Source organism: Lutjanus erythropterus, chromosome 11 (genome assembly GCF_056507025.1).
Source record: "Lutjanus erythropterus isolate fLutEry1 chromosome 11, fLutEry1.hap2, whole genome shotgun sequence".
In the NCBI taxonomy this organism is placed as follows: Eukaryota; Metazoa; Chordata; class Actinopteri; order Lutjaniformes; family Lutjanidae; genus Lutjanus; species Lutjanus erythropterus.
Window position 1 is genome coordinate 21343142 of NC_139327.1, and position 17027 is coordinate 21360168.

Sequence of the window (17027 nt, forward strand, 5' to 3'; positions counted from 1 at the left end):
TCCACACGGAGCCTGGGCTTACAACCTCTGATAACAAAATTTACGTCACTCTGACTCTAGCAGACCCTCACACACTTGCGGACGCAGAAAGTACAGTACTAGCTTTAGGGCTCTGTTATAGTCCTGAATGGATGGGTACAGCTGCAGACAGTTTTAGTTTTGTTTGTGCTTCTTTTTATGCTCCTTGAGTCACCTGGAGGACGCGTTCCACACATGTACATGGCCGCATGGACAAGTCCTCGGACAAGTTCGCGTGGTCCAAGTAATACACCCACTTTACTCCACATCCCCAGACTTTAGTTTTAACTTGTATTCTTCAGGTGACTCAAGTGACATCACTTGAGTCAGTTTACCAGACTTTGTGCTGCTCCCTCTGGGGCTACAAAAAGCTTTATACAACTTTATATGCAGTAGTACTCCCCAAGACCTGTACATAGACTAATGTGTAAAATCGGTGTAGTTCCCCTTTAACAAAAATTTAAAACACAGACCTATTGATCAACACATATACTGTATATCATGTTATATCATGTCCCATTAGTTTTAAGTGCGTTCACTGTGGTTTTGGGAGTTCTTTACAAAATAGTAGCTGTCTATAATTAGAAACATATAGAATCAAGATTGTGTATATAGGATTTTGTTTATATTTCTTGCAGTAAATTATTTGTAAATTGGAGAAAAGGCATATTTTATGTTGCCCTGTTTATGTCTAACATTGTGTTTCTTATATTGTGTTTACATGATCAGTGCAACTGAAACTTTATCCTCAGGGTTGGCAAAATCATTGTCTTCACCTTACTTTACCCATTAATACATTATTAGCAAAGAAGTGCAGTTATATAACTCAAAATTTGGGATATTGGCATGACTGTGGCGGAGGGCTGCCTAAATATATACTAAATTCAGCAACATCTTTTTTCTTCTTCTTTAATCACACTTTGCAGTTTCACAGATTGTCAAAGCACAAGAAAAACCTCATCTCCCAGAATGTTATTTGTCTCAAAGAAATGGAGCTATGTACAGTGTAATGTTGCATGACAACATAAAAACTGATTCATATCGAGATCTCGTAAGTTGTGATTATCAGTGGTGGTAATTATTTTCTCCTTGAAATGTATATTTGCTTATCTGTTAAATCAATACAAAGGGATTCATGTATATCTGAAAATCTATCCCCTGGCATGATACAATAAGTACTTGTTATTCCTCCATGTCGTGCCAAACCTCAGCGTTTACTTCTGGAGAAAATACTCTGAATATACACAAATATAAATAGATTAAAAAAAAGAGCTACTCTCTTTCCCCTTTGATGCTGCTTTAAATCCATGCTTCAAATCCATCACCAGTGTTGATGACTGTCTGCCTTATGTTGATGTGATTTTGCTGTGATTTCATCACTTTCTCAGATTTTTTTCTTTTTGTAGTCTTTTTTGTTATGACTGTTGTTGCATTCATTGTATTTAAAACTATGTGTAAATGCTGAAAAAGCACACAAACAGTCTATGTGAGTCTGTCATTCATCAAAGGTTCTCATTGGTTTTTCATCACGGTGGTTCAGTATTGCCTCACTGAAGAGTTATTTTATTCTTGCTGCATCTACGCACAAAACTGCAACTTTTTGAAAACTGTCAATCCCACATTGTCATGTCAACATGGTTGTTAAATCAAATGTAATGATAAGCATTTAAGTTCATTGTTGGTTTTGCAAAAACTCATGGTCCACTTACTAGCCTCTGATGGAGCTTTCAACTGCATCCCACAGCCTTCGTCAGCAGTTGTCAGTCAGTAGGGCAAATCAATTTATTAGGGTTAATTCAGCATAATTACTTTGGTGGGCCCGGTGTAATTTACTAGGGTTGGTCCAACTAATTTTACAGTAGTAAAATTATACCAGTAAATGAAGTTGATCCAATCCAAATAAATTGAGTTGAGCCAACAGAATTGTTTAATGATAAGAGAAAGCCATTTAATATATTCCATGGTTTAATTTAAATTAATTCGAAGAATACATTGAGTGTAATCTTATTCAGAAAAACTACAACAAAGGCAGTATTGCATTTATTTGTTTATCTGGCATTAGCAGACACATTTCTATTCTTTCAAGCTTTCCACATGTAACTTGACTGTGAGATGTAACTGAAAGCTCTTGAGAAAGCTAGTGTGTGGGCCTTGACTTACATTTTTTGTATTCTGGTGCTATGTATACTTTCAGGTATAAATCTGTAAGTTTCCAGGTCTCTGTTAAAATGCTTAACAACTGATTGGCATATGACAAAAAAATAAGAAGGCAGAAATAGCCTTTTTTGTGATATTTCACACTTTGAAATGTCTCTACTTTGGTGCCACCTGATGGCAGTATAGCAGGGCTAAAAGCAATTCATTGATTATCTTATTTGTGCACAATCATACAAAGATCCCACACATAGTAACTTTAATACCAGTGTCAACATGTAGGCTAAATAGTAGCCATTCACTCTCAAAGAGATTACCTAAAGTTTTTTGCTTATCTCCCTTTCTTTTTTCCCTTTTTGTTCCTTTTTGTTTAAAGTCAGTGTATATTTTATGCATCGCTCCTGTAAATAAAACAAGCTTTTGAAAACCTTCTCCTTCTGGTAGCTGTTTTTGGAGAAATCAGTAACTCTCTGTATGGATGCATGAATTAACAGTATCTCATGCCTGACTTAATCCAACAACAAAATATTAATTAATTGATTAAACAACAGCTAAGGTATTTCAATCATAATGATTTCTGAGATATTAATGATTTCATGTCTTCTTCATATAAGTGCACAGCAAAGAGACAGGGCAAAAACCTGACCAGTAACAGCAGTAAGCAGTGGTGTAATAATGATTAACTAAACACCACTTATTCATGACATCATCACGCTCATGACCCTTCAAATAAAGTCAGTCCCTTTATTTTAGGCATTATGCATGGAGAAAATAAATGGTGGATCTAGAGAAATATTCATTGGTTATATCAGTATTTGCTTGGAAAAGCCCCCAAACTGGAATATTTTAACTCATTAAACAAATGAAAATAAAAATAAAACATTATTATATTGGCACAAGAGTAAAGTATGAGTGGCATTAGAATTCAAATTGTCTTATTTCCAAATCTTCAGATATTTTTCTAAATAAATATCTTTTTTCATTTAATAAAAGCCCATCGCTCAGCCTAAATAGCCCAAGCTAGATATAACTGAAATCTAGGAGTAAAGGGAAATAAACTCATCTCTATTTGCATTCACTTGCACTTTATTTTGACATCAGCAACTGCCACCCCTCTAGACCCGCCCCTACAGGTCACTCACTGCAGAGTTGCCAATAAAAAGACATGAACATCATTTTTTCATCAAGCCATGCATACTCTTAATTCTTGTACATTATTAATAGCTCATGAAATACATGGAAAAAAAATCCATGCTTTTTCATGCATGAAGGCACCTATGAATTCATGATAAATCACCCTTACTCTTAAGTGATTTTACAGCTTGGGCGGACCTTTGGTGACACTTTTCTCTTGATCCAGCAGAGAGCGCAAATGTGTTGAGAGAGAGAAGCCCGGGCCTGAGCAGAAGGATGCTCTCTCTGCCAGGTGTCGGCTGCAGCATCAGCACCGCTCCTCCTCCTCCTCCTCCTCCTCCACCACCACCACCTCCTCCTCCTCCTCCTGTCCGCAGCATCTCTGTCTGTTTTCTGCCAGTCAGAGACAGAGAGTGGAGGAGAGACACGCTTGTGTTTCGTTTCGCAACTCCTGCATTTGACCGACATTCTTAAATGAATCAACAGCAGAGAAACCTGGAGGTAAGTCGCTGAAAACACTAAAAAACATCCTGCGGGGATGTTTGCAACGATGCCTCGCAGGCCAGCATCGGTTTCTTGAAGAGGTGTCGCACGTATTTGTGCTGGTAGGATCTGGATCTTGGTGCTGACTCGGTTCGCTCAGAGCTAATTATGGATCTGTTCATTTTATTTTAAGCTCGATGTGGTGCAGCTTTCCACAGCCTGTTTCTGCAGAAGAAAGAGACTGTAACGTGGAACTTGACCTGCAGATCTTGCTGTAAGTGGAGCAGTAGGCTAAAGGAGAGTGCAGACATGAGGTCAGACAGGGAAGAGCAGGTTGGTGTGATGGATGGAGCAGGTCAAGTCTCTGTGGGTGATGCTAATGATCACACATAGATTATCCAGGCTTTAGACCTGACTCCTGCTATGATCCACTGTACTGAGAGATGACAACAAGACACTTGAAGGAATTTGGGGTTTGCCTCAGTGATTATTTATTAATTATTTTTATTTATCGATTTTGTGCAATGTCTAGTCAGGTTTCTGGGAGTTTGTACTATAATCATTTCTGGCATGAAATAAAAGAAACAAAAATGGAAAAAAGGACTCAAAAAGATCTTTAATGGTTATTCCTTTTTAAAAATGACAGAAAAGATGCCAGAATTAGGGTCCAACCATTATTAGGTTTTTGGTCCCAATACCAATATATGGGAGTAAAAAAAAATCTAATATTGAATAAACACACATTTTTGCAATGGTCCTTTGAAAGTGGTTAACGCTCGTGCCAAAGATATTTTACAGTAGGGATGTTAATGATTAATCGATTAATTGCCGTGAAGAATTTAACTGATTAAAAATGTATGACTCAGTGATTAAGGGATTGTCTAAGAATAGCAGTAACTATGTCTCATTTGACATTATTTTATGTGGCAGAGGCTTTTGTTGAATAAGGAAACTTAAACTTTTAGTTACTGGAAAAAAGAAAAAAAATGAAAATGCAATCAAAATGTGTCTTGTAACCCAAATAATCATTAATGATTAATCAGTTTTTAGCACTTTCAAAGGTTGAGGGAAATGCACAAAGTTTGCAACCCTTTTTTACAGTTTAACAATAAACTTTACTGTCCAACATGATATCAGGTCACTGGAACAATAAACTGTCAGCTGTATTTTTAATGATTAGAAATCACTATGAATAAAAAACACTAATAGAGGAAAAATATGTATATATTAAAGTTGTATTAAGAAACAGTACCGAATGCATAACGTGCTGCATGTAAGGTCAATAATATCAGTCAAACAAAATATTATTCAGCCTCTAGAGTGTTATAGTGCTGTTATGCTGACTCAGACTGTAGTCATTTATGTAAGTTTGTGTTTTTGAAGAAGAAGAAGAAGAAGAGTTCTGTGTGAAACTGCTTTGTTCTGTCTGATCAAACCTTCAAGGAAACCTTCTCCACAACCTACCACAGACTGTTTCCTTTGTAAAATACCTCCATTCTAATCTGTCTCTTTCATCTCTGCGTTTTTTTAATAATAATAAAGTCATGAATGAGACTACTCTGCTCAAAAAGACACCACCTCTTATTCTCTAGCATCTTCTAACTCCTGTGCGTCCTGGAGCCTTTTAGTCAGATGCACAGTATAAGTATATCTATGTGATTTAGTTACTTTTGGAACAATTCCCATGTCCTCAGCCTCACCTTTGGTCCTCTTTAGAGGGGGATGGAGGGAGGGGAAGACAGGAAATGATGGATCAAATATAGGTGAGCAGATTGAGGCTATGTCTTTCACACTCAGCTGCCTCTTGTCCTGATTGATTGGTGTCTGATGATCAGGTTGTCCTTGAGACTGTGTGGGGGAAGTTTTCCTCTCTTTGCTGGGATGTGTTAGTGTTTTTGTTTACCTGACTAAACTTAATATAATACTTTCTTTGACATTGTTTAGACTTTGTCTGCACTGCCTCAACATGTGCTTGACAGAATTCTACCCTGAGATGTATAATGTATAAAATATGCGTGGGAAGTGTGGTTTTTGTGTTTATTGGAATTGTCTGCTGCCATTATCGATCCCAATATCAGACACTTCCCACATGTATGGATCCTCTAGTCCATTTTGCTAAATCTTTGCCAACCCCTTCCAGCCATGTTAATGTGGAGGTTGACACTGCATCAAAGCAGGGCAGCAGAGCCTGTGGCCTTGTAACTGTACGCCGTCTGCTGTAGCTGCTGTTCTAGATGCTGATGCATGTGTGATTGATTCATTACATCTGACCTCTGCAATGTCTGAGCAGCGATCAATTCAGCAGATCTCTGCCAGGAAAACCACTCACAGCAGTACATGTTTGTGTGTTTATGTGTGTGTGTGTTGGTGCTGGAGCTCAGGTGTTTGTTATGTATGTGTGCGTGTTTCTGCAGGTAAGACAGTTTGTCACAAAGCCCATGAGTGTAGCGCACCCCGTTGTGACCTTCAAGGTCATTTTATAGGACGGAACAGAGGAGGAGAAGGAGGAGGAGGAGGAGGAGGGAGGGAGAAAATAGAGATGATAAGTGAAGTGACGGAGGGAGAGGAGGAAAAGTATGTCAGTATGCCTCTCATTTTAATGTTATGTGTATTTCAAAGGGTTTTGCGTTACTTTTAAGCATGTATTGCTTCTTTTTCTCTCCTTTGTTTTAGACAGAAGTAAATATTTTCACTGTCAATTAATCTGTAGATTATTTTCTCAATAAATTCTTTAGTCAAAGATATTCAGTTTACTGTCATATAGACAAAACCAGAAAAAGATTCACAATTAAGAAGCTGTAAACAGATCATTTTGACTTTTTTCCTAAAAAAAAATACTCAAATGGAACAACCGATAATGAAAATAGTTGGCTGTTAATTTAATAATTGATTAATCACTTCAACTTTAGACAGAGGTATTATGCTCATTGATATCACAGTGGTAAAAGCGGTTCAGTGTATGTGTGAAAAGATAGGAGAGTAGGGAGCTCCAAGTATAATAATACTGCTATAAAAAAATCCATATTTTGCAATATTTATCGCAACGTTATAAACCAAAGGAAAAATGATGACTTGACAAAATGTCCTTTATTAAATAATAATCTGATTTGTGTAGCCTTTTTTGTGCATGTAAAATTTGTTTTTGCTTCTTTAATAAAATAAAGTAAATGTACCCAGCCATGACCTGCAGCATGAGCAAGAAACTGGCATGAATTGTGTTGTGATCGCTTATAATTAGATGATTTGGAGGCTTCTCTTTGATCGGTATGAGGATGTGTGAGTGCATGTGTGTTTTTGTGAATTCAGTGTGAATGAAGTGTCAACACACATACAAACACACGTTCTCAGATTCACACTGTCTTTTGTCTGGAAGGTGGCAATGAGCTCGTTGTAGCTCCTCCCCTGCAGTCACAGGCAGGACATCAGAGGTTGAACGGAGAGGCACGCCTCCGCACATCACACACACACACACACACACACACACACACACACACACACACACACACACACACACACACACACACACACACGCACACACACTCTCTTCCCTGTCCTGTGGGGAGTTAACATGAAAGACCTTTTTTACTTGTGTGTAAGCGTGTGCATCCATTTGCTGAATCTGTGCAGGGAAGTGCTGCAGATTTGTCTGTTTTTACTGTATTTTTGTGATCTAGGTAATTTCAGTTATATTACTCTGCAAGCTACAACACTTATGAGGCAAATATATGTAATTCTATGAATGAACTTAAGTGTTCAGGACAGAACAGAGCTACTTAACTTGCCTGCAAAAAGCCATGGAAACATTCAGTCCACAGCATTCATTTTTTATGATACATCTCCACGCTGACTGTACATCTACATTCTTTTTGAGTCTTGCATGTTCCCAAAAATAAACTTACCTGTCAGAAAAGCAGCAGTAGCATATGTGAATCCTTAAAGGCATAGTTCAGATTCCTTGAAGTGGGGTTACATGCAAGTGTTTATTGATTGGCATCACCCCTGTTTAGAGATGGAGAGGAATATGGAAGCCAGGGTCAGCAACAAAAGATATTTTAGCCACTTAAAAAAGGTCCACCTAAAAGAAAATCAATATTAGTTTAAAAATCCAGTGTTTTTGGCAGAATATAGCTGGACTCTAGTGTCCACAAGCATGTTTTCATTCGTGTATAAGCACTTGAAAACAAGAATTGCTAATTCAACAGTATCCCAGAATGAACAAACCAAGCACTGGCTCTAGATAGGACCCTTTGTGTTTTTCACAAATTTCATGGCTACCGTAGTTTCTCCTACATGCTTGGAAGGGGAGGGTGAGACAAGCAGCATTCATTTGACTGGAATATACAACTATATATAACAGTGTACTATATATAACAGTGCCATTAAATCTTACATGCTAGTCCTTTAGGTGTACAGTATATTTAGAATATTTTTACTGCTCTGGCTTTCTCTTAAACAGCCTTTTCCAATGAGAAAGCAACATAATACAAGCTAAATATCGTTCTCTCCGGAGTATTCCATATTCCAAATTCCATAGGCAAAATAAGTCATTTTACTTTACCGAACAAGAGAGTTGCTGGTCTACTGCTCCCTTTTTAGCTGGACCTTTTTTAAGTTATATCTCATACAACCCTACTTCAAATAATCCAAACTATCCCTTTAAAGTGCATTCCTTTTTAATATCCCGAAAGTGTTGTTTGCACCGTCCTGCACTCTCTCATCTTCCTTTGTACAGTGTATGAAAACAGTCTTTTTGTTACACACACACAAACTCACACCACACACACACACACACACAGTCAGCTCGAACCATTACCATATTTTTTTGCACATCATCACCACCACCACCCCAAAACCCCTCAGCTCGCTCTATTCTTTGCTCACCTCTCACTGATCCTTTGCCAGTCGTCCCTCCCCCACACCCCTGGGGTTTGCCACTTGCATATTACACATGCATACACACACTTACACATTACAATACTAACTAGAATCCCTGCACATCCCCATTTCACCCCTCCTCTTTGCTCTCTGCAGCATCATTTGTTTCTATTATCATATTTTCCTAAAATATACACATAGAGAAGTGACTCAGGCTGTCTAGGATGCACTCAGCTTTTCTTTGTCTGAGCTGTTTCACCTTTTGCCAGCTTTATGTCTGACTGTGTGTGCTAACTTCTTCTTAGGATCCCGCAGAGAATTCCTCCATCGTTGAATTCTTTGTCTGCGGCTGCTTTGCATCTGAAGTGAACTCCTATCCTCACCTCCCCTCTTTGTCCCCTCTCATACAGTTTTGCCCACCAGCCATGCAAGAGTTAATATTTTTCTCTGCGACAGGAGTGAGGGTGGTGGGTGGAGGGGCTTTGCTAATAACAATGCGGTGCAACCAGCATCCAGCGTGGACAGACACCCCTTTTTTTCCTCTCCTCTATGCCACCCCTGTCTGGATCCTCTGTATGTTTTAACTGCAGGGCTCAATGAGACAATAAACACAAGTCTCCTAATTCTCTCCTCCAGTCCGTTTATTTCTAATCATGCTAATCTCCCTATCAGTTCCTCTTCGTTTTGTTTTTTTGTTCCCAATTTATCATCTTCCCATTGTCATTTCTCTTTTCATTTCCTGCACATTTGTCTTCCCTTTATCCATCTCAAACACAGTCCATCCTTTACAGGCTGCACAGCACAGCAAAAACCAGACAGGACCATGTCTGATTTAGGGGAGATTCATTCTCAGTACGCACCAAAAGCAACACTAAAAAAATAATGATTAAGGAGATGAAAAATTTCATCAGTAAGTGTGTTTTTTACGTGACAGAAGCCACACTTTCTCCCAGTGTGATGCTGTTTCTTTGTCTCCGTTCCTGCTGCAGTTACTGCCTGAGTGTGTGTGTGTGTGTGTGTGTAGGTGGTACTCATATTACTATATGTGCAACTTTGTACATGTGTGAGCTAACGTTTAATTTTGGAATTTGACACTTTTAGTTCAGGTTGTGATCGTCTCATTCCTCTTTTAGAGCAGTCAGCTAACAAAGAGTGTGTGTGAACATGTGTTGACGGATGGATGCATCAACACGTGCCTCCATTTTTCATTTCGCTTTGGCTAATAAATCCTATTATTGGCATTTTGAGATTTTTCCGCTGATTTCATAGCAGGTAGCAAACACCGACAGCCTGCTTGCAATAAGGAAATAAATCAGTTTTTATTGCAGATGATCTGATTTTCTCATTCTCCTTATTCAGTTAGCTATGACCACCCACACTGACCCAAGATCCTGCTGAAATCCTGTTAGAGTTCCCCCTGCGATACAGAAACGACTCCCCCTGGGGTACAAAAAGGCGTCTGACTGTGTGCATGTGGGAGTGGAGTGGGAGAGGAGGAGAGGGAAGGGATTATTTGGGCAGATGTAGTGTGCTGATGTGTTGTCTATGAGGATGAAAATGGGATTGATCACATCATCCTGCCCTCATTAACTCTGTGTTATTGAGGTGGAAGAAGGGGTGGAGTGAGGGAGAGGTGGAAGAGATGGAGATTTTTTTGAGAAAGGAATGAAAAAGATATGACTCAGAAAGGGGACAAAGCTTAAGAGAATTCAGCCATGCTCTCAGGATTTTTCCTGAAGTATCGAGGTTCTACCTAGAACCACTTGCTTCCGAAGAACCCTCTTTTGAAGAAAAGGTTTGTTAAGGGTTCTTATAAGACTAAGAGTTCCACTGAGAATTTCATCCAATTTCATCCAAAGAACCCTTTTGGGAAGAAAGAATTCTTCAAAGATTGTCAAAATCCCTAAAGAAGGGTCAAGGTATTGTCAAGGATTCTCTATACCATACTATAAAAGGGTTCTCAGTTGAACCCCTTGGGTACCTTTTAGATTAAACCCTTGGGATATATAAAGGTTTTAGACAAAACCACTGTAATATAGAAAGGTTCTTGGCAGAACCCCCTCAGTGGGTTGTGGATAAAACTTTGGGATTTAAAAAAGTTCTCGATAAGATCCCCCTGGTGGGTTTCTGTTAGCACCTTTAGAAGGTGGAAAGGTTCTGGATAGAACCTCCCCGAGACGGTTCTGGATGTAACCGTCTCTTACAATCTCTTACAGATGGTTCCAGGTATGACCCTTTATGTTGGGTTCTAGGTAGAACTCTCTGAAAGTTGAACCTTTAAAAAAAGGTTCTACCAGGAAGCAAAAAGCGTTCTCCTATGGCAACAAACTGAAGAACACTTTATGGTTCTATTTATAACCTTTATTTCTAAGAGTGTAGGAGCTATATTGTGCTGGAGGCTTTTGGAGAAGCAGCTCTGTTGTTGTTTCTATACATAAAAGTGCAGAGCAACAATCAACTGGAGGAGACTATTTCTGGATGTTCCCCAGTTGTGCTCCACTGTTCTCTGTGATGATAATCCCTTTGCTGTGCACAGTGAGCTGTTGCTTGGTTCACACAAGCAAACACTCAGGCACAGTTTAGTGAATCATCACTTGTGAAATTCTGTCTACAGGGTGTCTATTGTGTCCTCTGTGAAAATGGAGCGTTTAGCTTATTTCAGTGCTATTTCTGTCCATGTTGTGTCGCTCACAGAAATGGGAGGAGAACGGATGGATGACTAAAGCTTAGCTTATTTCTGAATAGGCTTCCTCACTAAGCTTTATCCTGCTGCAAAGTACAAGGAGAAAGGAAGACTTTTGCAAAATGGACAAGCGGATGATTGTTTTCTTGTGTGTACAGCATTTACCAGTTTATTTGTAATAATGCGCAGAAGATCCGGTGTATACGATTTAGCAGGTTCTGTTGGCAGAATATGGCAGGAACGGAATATAATATTCATAAGTATGTTTTCATTGTGTATAATCACCTGAAAATAAGAATTGTTGCATTTTCTTTACCTAAGATTAAACCTTTTTTATCTGGAGAGAGCAAAGATCCTCTTCCAGACACCACCATGCTTCTACAGTAGTCAAGATCAGAAAAATCTAACACACTATACAGCCTTTTGTATATTTTTACAGATTTCACACACACCAGTAATGAGGGTCACAGGGCAAAACTAGCCGGCTTCTGTACAACACAAAAGCTAACACAGCTCTCGCTGCAGCATAAACTTTAACAAAAAGCAACAAAAAAAAAACACAGTTACAGGCAGCCAACGTACTTTTTTTAGTTGCCATCAAATGAGGTTTAACGTTAACACGGTTTCTCTTGACTGTCCCTTAATATTACAACAACACAAGTCTAACATTGCCTCAGCCTGTGGTAGTAGCCGCATTAGCCACTTAACATGCTAACACAGTGCTCAACAGGTTAACCTATGACATAAACACTAAAACAACATAAAATATTTGTACAGCTTCCAAGTTTGAAGTTGGGTCACGGACAGCCAGTATCACCCCATCCTTGAGTTTGGACCGTTACTGGCCTTTGTATTGCTTGTCAAATGATTAATTCATTTAACAATCACTGAATTGCAAAACATGAAGAAAAAAAGAACATTGTGGTTTTTCAAAGAGCCCTAACTGTAGTTTTCCTGCACACTTGAAAGAGGAGGAGGCAAGCAGTATTCAGTTAGTTGCAATCTATTCATTGCTGAATGCCACTAAATCCTACACACTGGTCCCACACATGTCTGTAGAGGGTAGATGTTCACAAGTTCACACTTTCACACACAAATTTTAACACAATCCAGCCTCGGGAAAGTGTACAAGGACATGCAAGGATGATGTCATCAGAGATTAATTACATGCATGCAAAGACACAGCATGTACTGTATTAGAGGACTGAGAGTTTCATCTTTAAGGATACCTGCTACACTGTATTTTAATGTAAATTTTCCACTCAATCTAATTATGTCATGTGCTCACACTCAGGAGTCATAAATTATGGTTAGGCACACGTCAACGCTCTGTCCATTTGTGTTCCCTTCAATCTCTTTTGCTTCTATTTCAGTGTGCTGGAATTCACATCTCTGCAGAAGTATGTGTGTGTATATATGGATGAAAGAGAGATGGCACAGGGGGAATGCGTGTGTGTGCGTGTGTGTGTGTGCGTCGTAGGGGTTCCCCTGGGACCAGGGAGCTATAAAACCTGTCTGCTCTCCAGTGGGGGAGGAGAGGAATAAAGCAAAGTGCCAAAGACAAATAGCTTCTGTAATAGCCACATGTGCTGCTGGACCGACAACAAAGACTCTGAGAGAAAAGTGTGTGTGCGTATGTTGATTGTGTGCGTCTATGCAGGTGAGTGTGTCCATCTGAGACACAGTGTGCTCATGTGCATATGCAGTCTTTGTGTTGGAACATGTGTATATATAGCATGTTTCTGAAAATGCAAACCAGCGCTCTGGTATGGCAGAAGAAAATGTTACACGTTACACAGTGTGTTATACGTCTCGCTTGACATTACTGGGTCACTGAAGGAAAAATGTGTGAGATTCTAAGGCAAATTTGTTCACTGAAACAAAATTCTGAGCATGACCTAACTGTGTTCTACTGAATGAAAACATCATAATCTCCCATCTTGACAATCGAAATCCCCTCTCAAATTTTGATTCTTGCAACCTTCTACTGTTGAATAAAAGGCTGCGAAATAGGGTTTGGCCAGGAAAATTATAATCAGTACTTGCAACTGATATACATATGCAGTAAAAACAAAAATTTGGGAGTCAAAATTAAGAATAGCACATATAACACAACAATGACATAACACAGCAACAAGCTGAAGCAGTCAGTGTGTGTATGATAAGTCTATGGTCGTCACGACCAATCAGATGTGTGTAGTGGGGTGGGACGAGAGAGGCGTCTTTGTCAGCGCCAAAGTAGAGCATTTTTCAATTAATTTATCTTGTGTTTTTTTTTTAAAGCTACAGTAATTGTAACGATGCTGAATATTAGATCCAATAATCAGCCAGGCTGATAATCAGTCAATCGCTCGTGCTAAATAAGCAATTATTACAGACACAAAATGACTAAATCGAGCACATCCCTGTTACTGCTGATGCAGTTAAGGACTGCAGTATTTTCAACCCAATCCTGGATTTCAATTAATGAAAATATAAATTAATTTAACCACATGTCAGACTGTCCCTTAGATCAATTGCATGGTGCCTGGTAGAGTGAGTTGAAGTGTTGGAGGCAGCTGTTTCAAAAAGTACAGCGTTAAATATCAAAACAGAACCATCTTTGTGGTGTAACTGTTTTATTTATTACTATAAATAAGATATTGTCTCAGATTTTAAATATCTTTATATCATGGTATGGCGTAAGTGTGGTTTTTCTTGGTTTTTAAGGCTGTATTAAAGTCACGTGATGTAATTTTCTGAACTTACCAGACTGTTCTTGCTGTTCTTTCGTGGTGTTAATGGTTAATGAATCCAGCAACAGTCATCTCTAGATTATCTACAATATTGTTGTAAAAGTGATATTGAGATATTTGGTCAAAAACATTGTGATATTTGATTTTGTCAATATCACATAGACCTGCAAACCATCATATTCTACAAGATCATCATGTTTGCACTATTGAAGAATTCCTGGTATGTTATTTTGGAAGAAATCAGACTACCTTCCCTTCAGTAAAATAGAGTAAAAATCCCCTCCCCCATCCCCTTCTCTGACCCCCTCTCTCCTTATAATAATAATTTTCATACAGTCCCTAAGACAGGCACAAGGACAGGATAGTCCATCCTGATTCTGGGCTAACTGTTAATGAGGTTTACTACCTGCAGAACAGGAATTTATAAAATTGAAATATATGTTACCAGTTCCATCAATGGGAGCAATTTAGCCCTCATTAGCATTATATATGGTAAAGGATTTTCAATAATTACTTCTCTCTGCTCTCCTGGGCTCTCTGGTAAGTCACTTCAGATTCAGGGCTGTATAGCTCGTACTATAGAGGTTCAAATGATGTATTCCCATCCATCAGCCTAATTAGAAAGCTGTAGCTCTCCTGTGACAACTCTCCTCCTTTCTGTATCCGTCTGCATGTCTCATCTCTCCCACCTCATGTCTGTGTCTCATTCTTTCACCCACACAGTCTTGCTCAGATTTAGAGAAAAAAAAAAAAGGATGATGAGGAAGGCCGTTCTCTTTTCCAGTTCTTGCTCCTCTCTGGATTTTATTTTTCTCTCCATTTCTAGTGAGTCATGTTCTCAGCTCATCCTTTCTCTCCTTTTGAGGAGTGCTTTCTGTGGTTAAATGCAGCACTTGATAGGTTAGGAGACTGGTAAAAACCACAAATTCCAGTCCTTTACTGAATTTGATCACGGCTGAGATATCGTCTTATCCTGCCCCGTGCTCTCATCACTTCAGCGCTGCGTCTATCTACCCACTCACAGGGACATGATTGCTCCTAGATGAGTAGTGTATACCTGGTGGGAAGAAACCTCTGGCTTTCACTCTGCTATTCTAGCACTGTGTGTATTTCACACACACTATGTGGTTGCATGTATTTTATCCATGCACGGCTGAGAGCTCACATGTGAAAGCGTTGCACGGCAGAGTGTATGCATGAGCTGTGAAAGCATACAGCTAACCTTCAGAACAGCCCATCTCTTTCTCACGCTGACCTTTCTCCCTGATGGAAGATGCACAGGTCATGACGGGTACTCTCCAGTTCCCGAGGATATGACATTACCATGACAACAGAAGCAGGACTGTTCAATTTTTTCCTCAGGTTTAGCCTCCTGCCATTTTTCCCTGAGGAGTTCATACTGAGTAGTCACCTCAACTGGTGGGTCTCACCATCAGGTGGAACAAAGCCTGCATTCATGCATATGTGCAGGAGTAATATCAGCCTTGACCTCTCTGGTGTCCTCTGATTTGACCCTTCCTAAGTCCCACCCCCTTTTGCGCTGTGCTACAATAACAGTTGAGCTATGGTTCTGTCTAGATGGGAACCCTAGATTTGTGAAACTCTCGCACAAGCCCTTTTCATTCCAAACAGTGGAGCATGACTCAGCAATGGCTTCCAAATATTCTTGTCTGAGTTTGAAGCCTGTCAGCAGTCATACAAGGACAGCATCAAAACTGATTTTGTTTCTGACTTTTTCTGTGTCTGAATTACATACTCTAAGCACTTATCATCTTCTCCTCATAAAGACAAACATGAGCAATAGCAGGCTCTGTGTCTACAAAACAAAAAATGTAGACATTCGCAGGTAAGTTCTAAAGTGATACCTCATGCTGATGGAGGGTACTTGACCATTTTAGAAGGAACAAGGTTCAAGGTTCATCGTTTTACAACACACAGCGTTTTATAACGAGATGGTGGATGTAGCCCCTTCATGCTGCTCGTGAAATCAAAATTGTATAAATGGAAGAATAAATGTCATATAATACAATGTTAAATTAGTAGTTGTAGTTTGTGTAACAAAATGCCAGTTGTGCTCATTTTATGCCACTGACAAAACAAAAAGTTATATATATAAATTAATGCAGAAAGAGCACGCAATGTATGTAGCTAGCTAACGTAGGTAATGATTGATGTAGATCAAGTAGCTGCCTGGCATTTGGCTAATATTAGCCAAGTTAAGATGTGACCAAATTGCCTTTACAGGTCCCCCAGCAACATCTTTTATCAGTGTTCACAATTTGCTTTTCTTCTCAACATGGATGAGCCTAACTACAACATAGCATATCTAAGTACAGGAAACAGCAAAGGAAACAGCTGTTCAAGGTTAAGGTATAAGATAGAAGGTAGATTTACATAGCATTTTACAACACAGGGTTGTATAACGAGATTAAGTTCCCATTTTTTATATAGTAGTTTGTTTGAGTAAATAATAAGTCATAGACATTATAATAAAACAATTTTACATGGTGGACTGCTGAAGTAGTTTCACAGTCTGAGGGAAGAGGTCGCTCTGTAGTCTGGTGGTACAGCAGCAGATACTTCTGCATCTCTTGCCAAATGGCACCTGATGGTTCATCCTGTGAGGAGGGTCACATTCCCTCAATAACTGCAAATCAGTACCACTTTTAAACATTTACATTCTAAATGAATTTATTATATTACCATCAGGTTAATTTATCTCATCTATTCACTGTGAGTAACTGGTAGAACTGCTGCTAGTACAGTACTACTGTATCTCACTGGCAACAGTGCAAACAAAACTCATAAAGCCAGAAATGGTCTCTGTGCATTTGCTGTCTTACAGTGTTTTCTTTGCTCGCACAAAATGAACTTGAAGATCAAAGATGTCTATCCACATTTGTTACACTTTTAATTAGATAATTCATATTCGAGTCAAAGAAAAC

The 17027-nt window shown here is 39.1% G+C and overlaps 1 protein-coding gene across 2 annotated transcripts in view; it reads left to right on the forward strand.

Moving 5' to 3' along the window:
* Positions 1-3652: 3652 nt before the first annotated feature.
* Positions 3653-17027, forward strand: part of mtus2a (microtubule associated tumor suppressor candidate 2a) — a 63368-nt gene continuing 49993 nt past the window's right edge. The window contains exon 1 of one of the 2 annotated variants that reach the window (XM_084731253.1): positions 3653-3807. The gene's annotated coding sequence lies outside the window, so the exon portion shown is untranslated. The remainder of the gene's footprint in view (positions 3808-17027) is intronic. The other variant, XM_084731255.1, reaches the window with a different exon arrangement.